The sequence below is a fragment of the Tamandua tetradactyla genome, chromosome 5 (genome assembly GCF_023851605.1).
Source record: "Tamandua tetradactyla isolate mTamTet1 chromosome 5, mTamTet1.pri, whole genome shotgun sequence".
NCBI lineage: Eukaryota > Metazoa > Chordata > Mammalia > Pilosa > Myrmecophagidae > Tamandua > Tamandua tetradactyla.
The window spans coordinates 30,024,601-30,037,834 of NC_135331.1; the positions used below are offsets into that span (position 1 = coordinate 30,024,601).

The following is a 13,234-nucleotide window of genomic DNA, read 5'->3' on the forward strand; positions in this document are numbered from 1 at the left end:
TGTGATTGCGAAAACCTTGTGTTGATGCTCCTTTTATCTACCTTGTCAACAGATGAGTAGAACATGTGGAATAAAATTAAATAATAAGGGAAACAAATGTTAAAATAAGTTTAGTTTGAAATGCTAGTGACCAATGAAAGGGAGGGGTAAGGGTATGGTATGTATAATTTTTTTTCTGTTTTCATTTTATTTCTTTTTCTGTTGTCTTTTATTTCTTTTTCTGAATTGATGCAGCGTTCTAGGAAATGATCACGATGATGAACATGCAACTGTGTGATGATATTGTGAATTACAGATTACATATGTAGAACGGAATGATTATATATTAAGAATGTTTGTGTTTCTTTGTCATATATTTCTAATTTAAAATTAATTAAAACGTTTTTTAAAAAGGTAAAAAAAAGTCCCCCCCCAAAAAACGAAGAAAAAAGAAAAAAACAGAGCAATGGTGCCTGCGCGGGGCGGGGCTTCCTGTGCTGGGGGCGGAGCTGCGCCGGTGCGTCACGCGGGCAGCGGGTCGGATGAGAAGGCCGTGGCCCTGCTTTGGGGTCTACGGAGTGGCTCGTCCGGCCCTGCTGCTGCTCCCAGTTGCCACTGTCACGGATGAGGGGCCCCCAGGAGGCGTTTCCAGCGCGGCTGAGGGGCTCCTTTGCGTGCAGCCGGCGCGGGGGTGTTTACAAATGTTCCGGAATGTGTGTACGAGGCGGGCGGCGGGCAGAGCTTAGTGGGGCCCAGCGTCCGGCCTTCCTGGGAGGCTTCGACTAGCGCCCGGGGCCCATTCGGAGCGCGTCGCAGGCGTGCGCTGCCCGGGCTTGGGACTGCGAGGCGGCCAGGTCAGCGTCCTGCAGCCGCGGCCTGAGGCCCGTGGACGCCCGCGGAGTGGCCCGAGGTTCTGCGCGAGAACTCTGTGATCCGCTCCTTGAAGCGGCCACCATCAGCTGAGGCCCAGGCAGCGCGCGCCTGTCTGGACACCTGGGCCTCCCTCCCCGCCAAGGAACTGCTGAAGTCCGAGGCCGAGCCCGGGCCTGCAAGCCCCGCATTGAAGAAGGCCTCCTTGGACCCTGCGAACACTGCCCGGTGCAGCAGCCCCATGTGCCAGACCCAGCGGACCTGCACCTCCTGGTCCACAGCCGGCCAGGCTCGGCCATGCAGAACCTCGTCGGCTATAGCGGCTCCTTCACCCGGGAGGTGGTGGCCATGCGCCCTGGTGGCTGGGGCAAGAAGAGCCCCTTCCGAGGCCTCAGCGCTGTGCAACCCGACCAGGCCCGAACCACAGGTGAGTTGCCTCGCACCCCCAGACCAGCCTCCCACACCCTGGCAGAACCACAGTGGCGGGGGCCACCAGCTGAAGCAGGATTCCAAGAGGCCTGAGAGCACAAAGGTGTTAGGGCAGGAGTTGTCCAGTGCCCACAGGTATGGCTCCCTCCCCTGGTCATCGCTGTAGGTGTGGTGTTGCAGAATGATGATAGCGGCTACCTGGGGCCCCAGTTGGCAGACCAGGAGCCTCCCTGTCACTGAGCAACACCCAGGAGGCACAGGCATGTATAGGAGGACTGCAAGGAGCTGGGCAGACATCAGGAGGAGCCGCCACCCAGACCACAGGCTTGGGATAAGTGCTCTCTCTTTTTTTTTTTATTTTATTTTTTTTAAATACCAAAAAAAAATCAAACACAGACATTCTTATTTTTGCTCCCTTTTATCTACTGATAGAAGGATCTCTTAACATATCGACTTGGTGAGCCAGCCACCCTGCGTCTCCAGATGGCAGGCCACCGTTGCCCCACCCAGAAGCTTTTGATTTTAAAGAGTTCCCATTTATCCATTATCCATGTTTTCTCTCACTGCTTGTGCTTTAGGGGTAAAGTTGAAGAAGTTACCTCCTGTTACTAGGTTCTAAAGATGTTTCTATATTCTTCTAGAAGTTTTATGGTACTGACTCTTATATTTAGGTCCTTGATCCATTTTGAATTAATTTTTTTTTAGCGTGTAACGTAGTGTTTGTCTTTCATTCTTTTGAGTATTGATAAACAGTTCACCCATACCAGTTGATTGAAAAGACTATTCTGTTCCATTTCAGTGGATTTGGGGCCCTTATGGAAGAGCAATTGCCCATAGATGTGGTGTTCTGTCTCTACAGTCTTGATGCAATTCTGCTGGTCAGTGCTTCTATCTTTGTGCCAGTACCAGGCTATTTTGACTTCTGTGCCATTATAGAAATCTCTAAAGTCAGGTTGTGTTAGTCTTCCCACTTCACTGTTCATTTTTTAGGGTATCTTTAGCTATTTAAGATCTCTTTCCTTCCAAAGAATTATTTTTTTGCTTTTTTTTTGTATACTGTGTCTTCAAAGCAAAGAAAGAAAAAAGCAACAATTTTCAAAGCACTCTTCAACAAGTAATTATGGGATAGATCCCAGAGTTTGTCATGGGCTATTGTTCTAATACGCTAGCTGCCACAATGTGATACACCAGAAATGGAATGGCTTTTAAAAGGGGGAATTTATTAAGTTGCAGAGTTATAATTTTAAGGTCATGAAAATATCCCAATTAAAGCAAGTCTATAAACATATCAAAATTAAGGCACCAACAAGAGGTTACCTTCACTCAACAAATGCCGATGAGGTTCCGGGTTTCTCCGTAACCTGGAAAGGCACATGGTGAACATGGCAGTGTATGCTAGCATCTTCTCTAGGCCTCTTGCTTCATTAAACTCTAAAGGTGTTTGGTTGCATGGGCTCTCATGGTTTTGTGGCTCTTTAAGGGGACTGTCTCCAAAACATTTCCCCTGAGTAACAAAATAGAATGAAGACCTACCTGGAATGGGTGGAGTCACATCTCTCTCTAATCAAAAGTTAATATCCACAGTCGAGTGAGTCACTTCTCTATGGGAACAATCAAAAAGCTCCCAGGCAGCAATATTGAATGAAGATGAAATGACGTGGTTTTTCTGGGGTCCACCACAGTTTCAAACTGGCACAGCTAGCATACCGTCATCTCGTATTTTTCCTCCCAGCTGCTCCAACATTGGAGGCTAGAAGGAATAAACATTGTTTATTGTCACAATTGATTTTTTAAAAAATTTTGTGTCTGCAACATGAAATATTTATTCAAAAGGAATGCGTTTCAAAGCACAGCCACAACAATTAGAACAGATTTCAGAGGTTGGTATGGTCTGTAGTTCCACAACTTTAGGGTTTTACTTCTTGCTGCTCTAAGATACTAGGGATTGAAAGAAGTATCAGTTTAATGATTCAGCAGTCATTTTCATTCATTGAATCCTACCTTCTCTGTATAACTCCACCATCACCTTTGATCTTTCTGTCCAACTTTTCAGGGTTATTTAGGCTATGAAGGGGCTGTCAGTAATATGGGGTAGGGAGATGAAACAGCTTATGTTTGAGAGAGGAGGCCCCTCTAGGTTTTAGGACTTATCTAGTCCTGGAATTCATCTGGAAGTTGTAGGTTTGTGGTAAGTTACCCTAGTGCATGAAACACTTGCCCGAGGTGTTCTTTAGGATTGGCTGGAATGGTTTTGGTTAGGGTTTCTCTTCCAAGTAAATTCATAACTAGCTGTTGCAAATGTTCAAAAAAGTTGTTGGAATTTTGATTGGTATTGTATTGAATCTGTAGTTCAATTTTTGTAGAATAACTTGCTTTTCCAAGTCTTCAAATTAGGGTGTTGGAACTTTGGTATTCCATTGACTCTGTAAGTCATTTTGGGTAGAGTTGACATCTTACTGATATTCAACCTTCCTGTCCATGAGTACAGAATGTCTCCATCTATTTTGGTAATTTTTTCTTTCTTTTAGGAATGTTTTGTAATTTTCCAGGTACAAGCCCCTGACATCCCTGGTGCTTCTAGACAGAGGGAGCCTGTGGATTGGCAGACACAGCAATGGAAATAGGACAACAAGGGTGGCACACAGGGTTGTTTGGGCAGCATGTGACAGAGCCACAGAGAGTATCACTCCCTCCTCGCACAGAATCACACCAGTGTTTGCCATGGGCTGAGCGGCAGCCTCAGGGAACTCAGGTTTTAGTGAGCTAGAGAGATGACAGGCAATCACTAACATTTTCTTGTGTCAAAATTAGCACTTTGAAGGACTTGGAAAGGGGCAACCTGACAGTGGACCTGAAAAGGGCATAGACCAGGCACTGTCCTCCCTCCCTCTGCTGAGGGGACTTCCATGGGTTCTGCAACTTCCTGTGCTCTCCAGACTCTCCCAGTGAAAGGCCACCTCCCCAGACAGCACTGGTTAGCATGGCTCAGGGTGATGTCGGGGCCTCCCGGGTGCCAGGAGAGGCAGGACCACGTCTTGGGGTACGAGTCAGGGCTTGGGCCGGGGTGCTGCGCTCCACATGGGCCAAAAAGGCATCACAAAGATGGCTGGTGGCTGCCCAGAAGTAAGTGGGAGAGCAAGGTGAGTGATCAGCTGGACATTTGAGATCCTTGCAGAAAGGGCAGGCAGAATGTCCCGTCCCCTGCACCAGTACTGACTTAAAGAACAAGTTAATTGATTGTCTGAGGGTATTTGAAATTCAGTAATCTGGATTTAATAAAAAAGAAGTTTCGTTCTTTAACTTTGTTCATATTTAATTCCAAAGTTAAAAGTGGTATTTTATTTTAAATAACTGTGTTTATGCAAGTCCCATACATTGATGTAATACATTCATTTCAGAAGAGTAAGGTGCGTTCTTAAAATTACATTGAATTTCACTTGCTAATAGTAACCGCAACAACTTCTCTTCTTTATTTTATTTATGCAGGAATTTATTTATGTTTGCAGTGCTAAGCAGTGGAGCACTTAGGTTTATACAACCCCTTTCAATCATGTTCACCTTCAATCTGGTAGTGTTACTTACAGAATGCAGACATGAGGAAGTAGATAGAAGTGAAGGCACTTCACTAGTGGGTCACAACGAATGTTTTGATGTATTTTCCCTAGTGTGTTGTTTTATTATGAAGTATAGAAAAAAATCTTAAATTCATAGTAAACTTTATTGTTAAATGCAGTTAAGTGAACTTCAAAAATATTTTTAATAGCTTTATAATTTTCTATTAGATGAACAACACGGTCAGTTTGTTGGACTTTGCCTTAAAGTGTCACTGTGAGTTAAAGCTTTCGCAAATTCTAAATCAAGTTATCCAGACTTGGGTGTATTATTTTTGTCATGTGCATATTTCTGGAAATGTTTATGAATAGATTGTTTCCTGTGTCAGGTCTTTGCTTCTCATCTGTTCTTCATAAGTTGCATGTGTACTGGTCTAGTTGGTTTATTTGTTCATCTCCTCACTTGATTGTAAATTTAGAGGAAAAAAGCCTGTGTTCTTTCATCTTGGTATTTCCATTGTGCAGCATATTGCTCAGAATGCAGTAGGCATGCAGTACAAGTTTGTGGAGTATTTATTATGATTCCAGAAAGTAATGAGACTGATTTTCACATGGAGATTTGTACTTTTCTGTTTCAGAACTTTTTTCATCTTAGCTCACCCATATGACATAAGCAAATGGAAAAGCGTAAGAGTCTTAATTAAGGCAGTTCTGTTTTTTTCTAAATTTGCCTTGATATATACTTGCTTTCTTTGGAGTAGTATATGGTGGGGGTCATATTTCATTCTTTTTCCCTGTGAGTATCCCATCATTGCAGCACCATTTGTTGAATGTTTTTCGTGCGGCGTTGGGGAGTGCTCAGCTGGAAATCAAACTCCGGGCTCCTGCATGGCAGGCAAAATTTTAACACTGAACTACTATTACATCCCCATAATTGGTTTTGTTTTGATATGCTGATTGGTAGGGGTCATATTTCATTCTTTTTCCATGTGAGTATCCTGTTATTCCCTCAGTATTTGTTGAATTTTTTTTCAACAAAAACGTTCAACAAATATTGAATGGGGTGTGAGATTTTTCTCTGGGAATCGAACTGGGGTCTCCTTCATATCAGAGGGCATGTAATTTTAGTTGCGGGGAAAGAAAACTACAGCTGACTGCTTTATAAAGTGGTTTGTTGTGGCTCTGTCATCTTTATCTCTCTCCACTGCTGTCTCCTATTGTGGTTCTTCTCCTCCTCCTTTTTGTCCAGAATTTAGTATCAGGTCCAAGGTTTGAGACAAGGCTTTGTCACCTTCAGATTGAAGTTGTTCTGCTTTCGGGGCTTTGAAGCTGGGAGAAAAGCTGTTAAATCCTTACTTTTCCATGTAAAATACCCTTCTCTTGTCAAGACAACCAAAAAACCTCTATATCTAAGGACTATTTTGAGTTTCACAGGAGGAGTATCTATGTGCATACATGTTGCGTGTATCTGTACAAAATGTTTACGTAGATAGATCTATATACTGTAAATATGTATGTATTTTATATGCACCTGTATATATATGTTTTGTGCACGCATGCGTATGTAATATGTGTGTGTGTGTTTGCATGTTTGCCTATACTATATGTGTGTGTGTGTGTATATATATATCTTTGCTCCCCAAAGAGCTGCCCAGTTAACTTACCTAAGATGGTGGAATAGAAGTGTTCAATATAATAGTGTTAAATTCTCCCTGAAACCTGGCCTCCACCAGATTGTCTCAAATTTTTCTCTGCAAAGAAATGTGTGTAATTTTATGTACATTGATAGTAGGATTTATCCATTGATCCTGAACCTCGTGTGAAATTCTTGCTAGGAATGCATAGATTGGAAAAAGATATGGAAGATAAGGAACTCAGTGTAGTGGGGGATAAATAGAAGTAATAATAAATTATAATAATAGAGACATATGAGTATTAAAATTGAGGTGGGCCTGAGGAATATTATAAACATGGTAAAAGGTGCAATGAATTCTGCATGTGACCTGGGATGTTGGGGTTGAGGTGTGGGGTTGGGGTGAGATGTGAAATGGTTGGAGTTTTAAAAAGGAAGTGATGAATTAAGATAAATGAGGCAGAAAAAGTGGAGGGGATGGTACTTTAAATGGTTGTATTATGCAAAGATATGGGTAAAATGAAGAAATATGTATTTAGGGATTGTTGGAGAACAAGATGCCAGTGAAGTATTTGCAGGTTATACAGCTGGAACGGTAGATCAGCATCAGGGGGTAAAATTGCTTAAAAGGTGCTGAGGATTCCTGTCCTTGGCCCTTGAAAATATTGAGCAGCTGAGGCTGCTGCAGTCTGTCTCTACCAGCCAGGCATAGAGAGCTCGGCCTATCACCGTGGGATGGAGATTTAATTGGATAAAATTAGGGGTGTTAATGTACCATTATAGGGGCTCTTAGAATGAACAGCATCAGATGGAGCAGCCCAGGTCCTTCACAGGCAGTAAAGAGAAGGAGCCTCTGCAGTCCCACTCATATATGCCCCATTCCCCTGCCACACCCTTTTCGTCATCTGTCACCCCAGTCCCCCAGCTACCAGATCCAGCAGCTGATGTACAGGAGCCTTGCAGTAGAGCCAAAGGTGAACATCACGCTCCAGAACTTTGGTTCCATGGTTACAGGAGACCAGCAGGTGATGCTGGCCTTTTTTGCTGCTCCCCAGTCCAACATCTACAGGCTTTTCCTTCAGTGTTCACCAGAGCTGCTTTGAGGACTGGTCATCTTCCTACATTCTAGTGTCTTCTCTACTGTTGTAGCAAGTCCAGAAGGAAAGTTCCATGCAGCCATGCCCTGAATAAAATGCTAGCAAGTTTGTCCGGCCCCCGACTGGGCTTTGGCTGTGTAAGTCCTCTCTGAAGGTTTGTGGATACCAGTGTGCTTGTGAAGGCTTGAATAGCCCATCCAACAGCAGGCACTTTGTGTTTTAGGGATGATCGGGAATTGTCCAGTTCATTGTGTGGGTGCAGATTTACCTCTAGCATGCAGGAACTCCACTTTGATCCAGAGAAAGGACGCTCTCTGAGGCCTACATGCCAACGGAAGGGACCATCCACAATCTGGAACCACAGAGCCTTGCTTTGGGTAGTGTGAGCATGCGGCTTCTGGCTAGCCACAGCTGTGTCAACACAGCTCTGTCCTCCAGTGATCATTAGCATCATGCAGCCCAGACTGCGAAGATGTGGGCCCTGGCCCCAGTTTTCCCCCGAACTCATGCCCTGCACACACTGCTCAGCAGAGTGTACTGCACCAGAGGCTGGTGCTCACCCTAGGCTCAGCTACTTGGTGGAGAGATAGTAAAAATTGCTCAGTTGGCTTCATAGCAGGGACACAGAACTGAGTTTCTCAGCTAGAGACACCTGTGAAGTTGGTATTTCATGGGAAAATATTCTCCTTGTCACATTACACATTGAAAAAGCTCACTGCAAACCAACTTTTGTAGTTCTTAGACACTGTCTTTCAGATCATGTCCACCCCGGGATATCTGTACCTCTGAACATCTGGCCGTATGGTGATTGAGACTCGGTTCCAGGCAGGGGCCAACCACAGCACTCTTGGGATGCAAGACCCTGGCGGGTCCCCTGAGATCTTCATGTATGACCACACCAACTGTTGGCTGCGGGAAACCCCAGTACAGCCTCCAAACTGGGCTCTCCCATGAAGGAAACCTTGAAGGAGGAGAAAGACTCTTGAAGTTGCAGTGAGATGTGATGTATGCTGACCAGGGCTTAATTTATTTGGGTTTTTCCCCTGTTTGGAGAAAGTAGAGGAAGACCTGGATACTTGGACAGACATGATGGGAAGTGGACAACCCCATTGGACTACACCCTCAAATAGTAAGAGTGCTCTGCTTCTGAGATTGTCTCTGTGTAAGGATACCCTCTGTGATAGGTGGCACATGTGATTCCAGAAGTGATGGCAATGCCTCTTTCCTTCTCAGTGATCAGACAGCTCCCATTGTACAAACACAGGATGGTGATATTCAGCATGGCCTGAGGGAGAACTGGGCTCTATTTTCTGCAGTTGCCGCAGATGACTGTATTGTAATCCTTGCAAGTTTCCTGAGCTGAGGTTGGCATAGTTTGATTCCAGACAGCTATAAGCTTCTGCTATCTTGCTTGATTAGTTGAAATCTGAAGGACATCAAGTACTCATTATATCACAGATGGTTCTTCTATTAGATATTTTAGAAATATTCTTGAAGTTCTAATATCTCATCTACATAAGAATTTATGAAGATTCCAATGGAGAACTGTGGCTGAAACTAATAAATTCTTTCAAGAAAGACAGATTTTCTGTCCCCTCCTTTACACCTGTCTTTGATGTACAGTTGTAAACCTTGTGGATGGACATGATTGTGTTCTATGAGAATGACTTGAATCTGATGACAGATGCTAAGGCCAAAGTGTGGTGCAACCGGATTGGGAGCTGTGATAATGTCCACATTATCATTAATGCCATCTCCATTGGATAAATATTTTGAAGAATGGCATGTATGCCTTGATCCAAGAAGTCACTGCCCAAGAAGTTGACAATGCCATGCTTTTCCTGACAGAGCAAACCATAAAGCTGTGTGAAGTTTATTTTCCCGCTGTTGGTGCTGACTTCTCAGTGAGAGCAGCAGTGTGTGTTGTCCTTCCTTAGGAAAGTTCTGCTATAAAATCCATTGTACTCAAAATCATAAGAAGTTTCATAGAGACTCTCAAGTATTGAATATATTGTTGATGATGCACAAGTCTACACAGTGTAGTCAATATCTGATTGAAGCGTGGATTTCGTATCATATTTAGACAAGTCACAACATAGTGAGAGTTCTCACAGTTAGAGGAATTAGCCTACTTTATAGAACAGTTTGCCCCAATTGAAACCTATGTTTTGAATTCCCTGGAATCATTATACATCCACTGAGCAAGATAAAGAAACAAAAAAGGTGGGGTCATGACTTTAATGAAAAAATGTGATTCCTAGAATTCAGTGGTTTATGATGGTGGGAGGCCCATGCACTGGCGGAAGAGGAAGGGCTCCTCATGTCTGCCGGACATTACCCCTACCACATGGAGTACATCTGTACCTATGCACATAGACAGGATTTGTGCCTCCCTGGGCCTCATCCATTCACTCACAAGAAGAAAATGACACCTTTTTGACTCAGTAATGTGTCTCATAGAGAAGACCCCTCTTATTCCCAGATCTAAATAGCCTCCCAGTGTGTGCAGAAAGAGTATAAGCAGCATGAGGCAGACTCCTCAGCTACAGATTGGCAAAAGAAGTTACATCTGTGGAGGCAGTCAGGCCTCCTCAATCACTATTTGATTGAGCCACTCTAGGCATGTTAAAATTGCAAAAATAAAGGAAGGGGCAGAATAAAACCATTCTGTTGAAGCAACAAACACAGTTTGTCTAATCTTGGCCAACTTTTGCCAAACCAACAGACAAATCTGATCAAGATACACGGAGAGACTCATCAGTGAAGACTGGACTCTGCTGCAGGCTGTCAGAGAACTACTGGAGATTCCTATAAGCTTGACAATTGTGTCTCCTGCAGATGTACCTAATTGGGACCTCATAAATAGTTTTGTTAACTTCTACAGCCGAAAATACTGCCTTTCCAAACAACATGGGTATTGCTGTGGAAACATCAACATTCACAAGGAATTAAGAAAGAATAAAAGTATTCATCCTCTTCATACCAGTCAGATCCGTTGCCAGAATGAGAATCCCACTCACACCCAGCCGTACACTTATGACATTGAGGTAATGAAAGTGATTGGCGAAAGAGAATTTCACTAGTAAAACCTCTGCTTGGTGTGATTCCCTTTCAGAGAAATCCCAAGCATGACAGCAGATTTGCAGAAAGTGGAATCATCTATGTCAATCCACTGCCTCCTAATCAGATTGTGTCTCTTTGTGCAGAACAAATCTTCAATGAAGGGGAAAAGGGCATTGGTTCATCAGCAGAAACTCCAGTAGACTGTGGTAGCACCGCCTCCCTAGCAGCAGCACCAACAGCCACCACAATAGCTGCTGCCAGTGCCTCAGCTCCAGCAGGTTGCTGGGCTTAATGCAACTCTTACTGAGGTCCAGGCCCAATCTGTGCCCCAGCCTGACCTGCAACCCTAGGTTCAGGCCCAGACTGACCAGCGTTTGCTGAAATTGAGGCCTGCAATAATTGCAGTGATCAGTGCTGGCGGGAGCCGTTAAAACCTCAGTTACTGGGACAAGCACTACAGTGGGCACAGTGAGTGGCAGTGTCATAATAGCTGCCATCCCTGGTATCGGCTTTCAATTAATTAAAAAGCATCTTACTTTACCAGTGGTACCTGAAGCTTTAACCACACCCAGAGGCTCTCCTTCTGCCAATGCAATTGGCCCCAAGCCACCACTATGTCCAATTTCTGTGTACATGTTAATGACTGTTGGTTTCAGGTGGCCGCTTCTGTGACAGCCTCAGCAGGGGTCATCACCAACCTGATAAAACCAGTGGAATCCCAAGGTAGTGTTTGGTGACGCAAGTATCCCAAACCTCAGGGATTCAGCTTCCTGGAAAAGCAGTCACACCTGCTCATTTGTAGCTTGTCAGGCAGCAGCAGTGGTGGCAGCAGCAGTAGCAGCAGCAGCAAAGCTCTGTTGCAGGATCTGCAGGATCTGCAGATCCAGGTCCAAGCTCAGCCTCCAGCACAGATCAGAGATGTCAGTAAGCTTAACCTGGAACACAATATCAAAATGCAGAAGCAGAAACTGCAGCTGCCCCCAACTCCCAGTGACACAGGCTTAGCTGGAACCCCTTCACCTAAGGCCCCAAGTACAGGTGCACTTCCCCAGGCTCCATGGCAACTGAGCCCCCAGCGTACCTCAAGGAGCCCAGGCCTGGAGCCTAGGTCACATATGCTACAATTGACAACTTCCTGGTGGTCTGGGTCACCTGGGCCTCCAACTCTATCTTCAAGTGCCAGGGTAAACACAAACTCATATATCCCAATGTGTTCAGGTGGCACTGGTGAAGCTACCCATAGTGTCTGTCCCTGCAGCCATGCTCTCCTCGAAGCGCTCCTTCACAGCATGAGGACAGCCAGCTGAAGGCCTTGAATTGGTGAGAAGGTCTGAAGAAGTCTTCTCATCACTCTCTGCCTTGCCGTGACAGTGAACACGTACCAGACGTTAGGCTGGTTTAGCTGGGACCTTGTTGATGTTTGCAAGATAAATATTGGATATATGACCCCCACTGGGGCTGTTTGCCCCTGCTCTGGCTGTCACCTTTTCTTTGGTTGATTCAGAAATGACAATCTCCGCTTGGGGCTAGATCTCTCCTCAGTGTCTTGGACCATGATGTACCCGGTTGGGAATGAGTCCCTCGATGCCACTGGGTTGATCTTCTAACCAGTCATTGGAAGCCCACTAGTAAAGCAACAGAAATGACCCCTTCTTTAAAGACAGCTCTTTGGCTCTGGCCAACATAGTCAAAGTAGGCAGTGGCCTTGATGGGCTAAAACTCATCATCACTCGTCAGGTGTTCTCTCTCACATTCTGGAAGTCTTCAGCCTTGGTAGTCTGTCCATGAAGGCTGTGTTGTTAATCCTCCATGCTTCCTTCTCTCCTCTAGGTCGGGTGCCCCTGTTCGTGAGGTTTAGGAAGATGCTGTCATGTGGGGTGATGATAGTGTGGTGTAAATCTCAGTGAGGTTTGTCCCTCCAGAATTCAAGATTTATCTGGCTTAGGAATCCTCTGGAAATTATAGGTTCTACAAAGCAAAATTAGTGCATGAAAACTTTTTAGAGTCTCAGTTGAAGCCCTAGGTATTTTTATGAGTTAAGAGGACTGATGTTGATTGAGATTTTGCTTACCATGGCAATTAACACTATTTAAATCTTGCATAAGAGTAGCCTCCAGAGTAGGCTCTTCACTCTACTTTATCTCTCTTATCCTTATTTTATTATGCTTCTTTCCTCCTTTTAGTCAGAAAAGCATTGTCAATCCCATTGTTCCTGTGCCAGTGTCCTCCTAAGGAGTCATGCCCTGTGTTGTCAGGGAGACTCTCACTCCTGAGTGTCATTTTCTAAATTGGAGAAGATGGCAGTGATCCTCTTTGTACAGTTGGGCTAGAGAGAGAGGAAGGCCACATCTGAGCAATGTAAAAGATTTCCTGGAAGAAACTTTTCAGATTGTTGTACGTGGTCTTCGCTTCTCCACTACTTAAATAAATTTGAGGGGCTACAAGTGTAGTTCGGTGGTAGAATTCAATTCCTGATCCATGCACTTCCCAAAACAACAAATAAACAAGCCAAAGAAGAAACAGTAAAAACAAAAGCAAAGCAAGAAATTGAACAAGTGGTACTGCAATAATGGGATATTCATGTGGAAAAATAACAAAATGTGATCCTGCCA

General features: G+C 44.4%; 1 long non-coding RNA gene across 1 annotated transcript in view; it reads left to right on the forward strand.

The window, feature by feature from the left end:
- The first annotated feature begins 1,196 nt into the window (after positions 1–1,196).
- The window catches only part of LOC143683926 (uncharacterized), a 46,828-nt gene continuing 34,790 nt past the window's right edge, over positions 1,197–13,234 (forward strand). The window contains exon 1 of the long non-coding RNA XR_013175729.1: positions 1,197–1,276. This is a non-coding gene — a long non-coding RNA (uncharacterized LOC143683926). The remainder of the gene's footprint in view (positions 1,277–13,234) is intronic.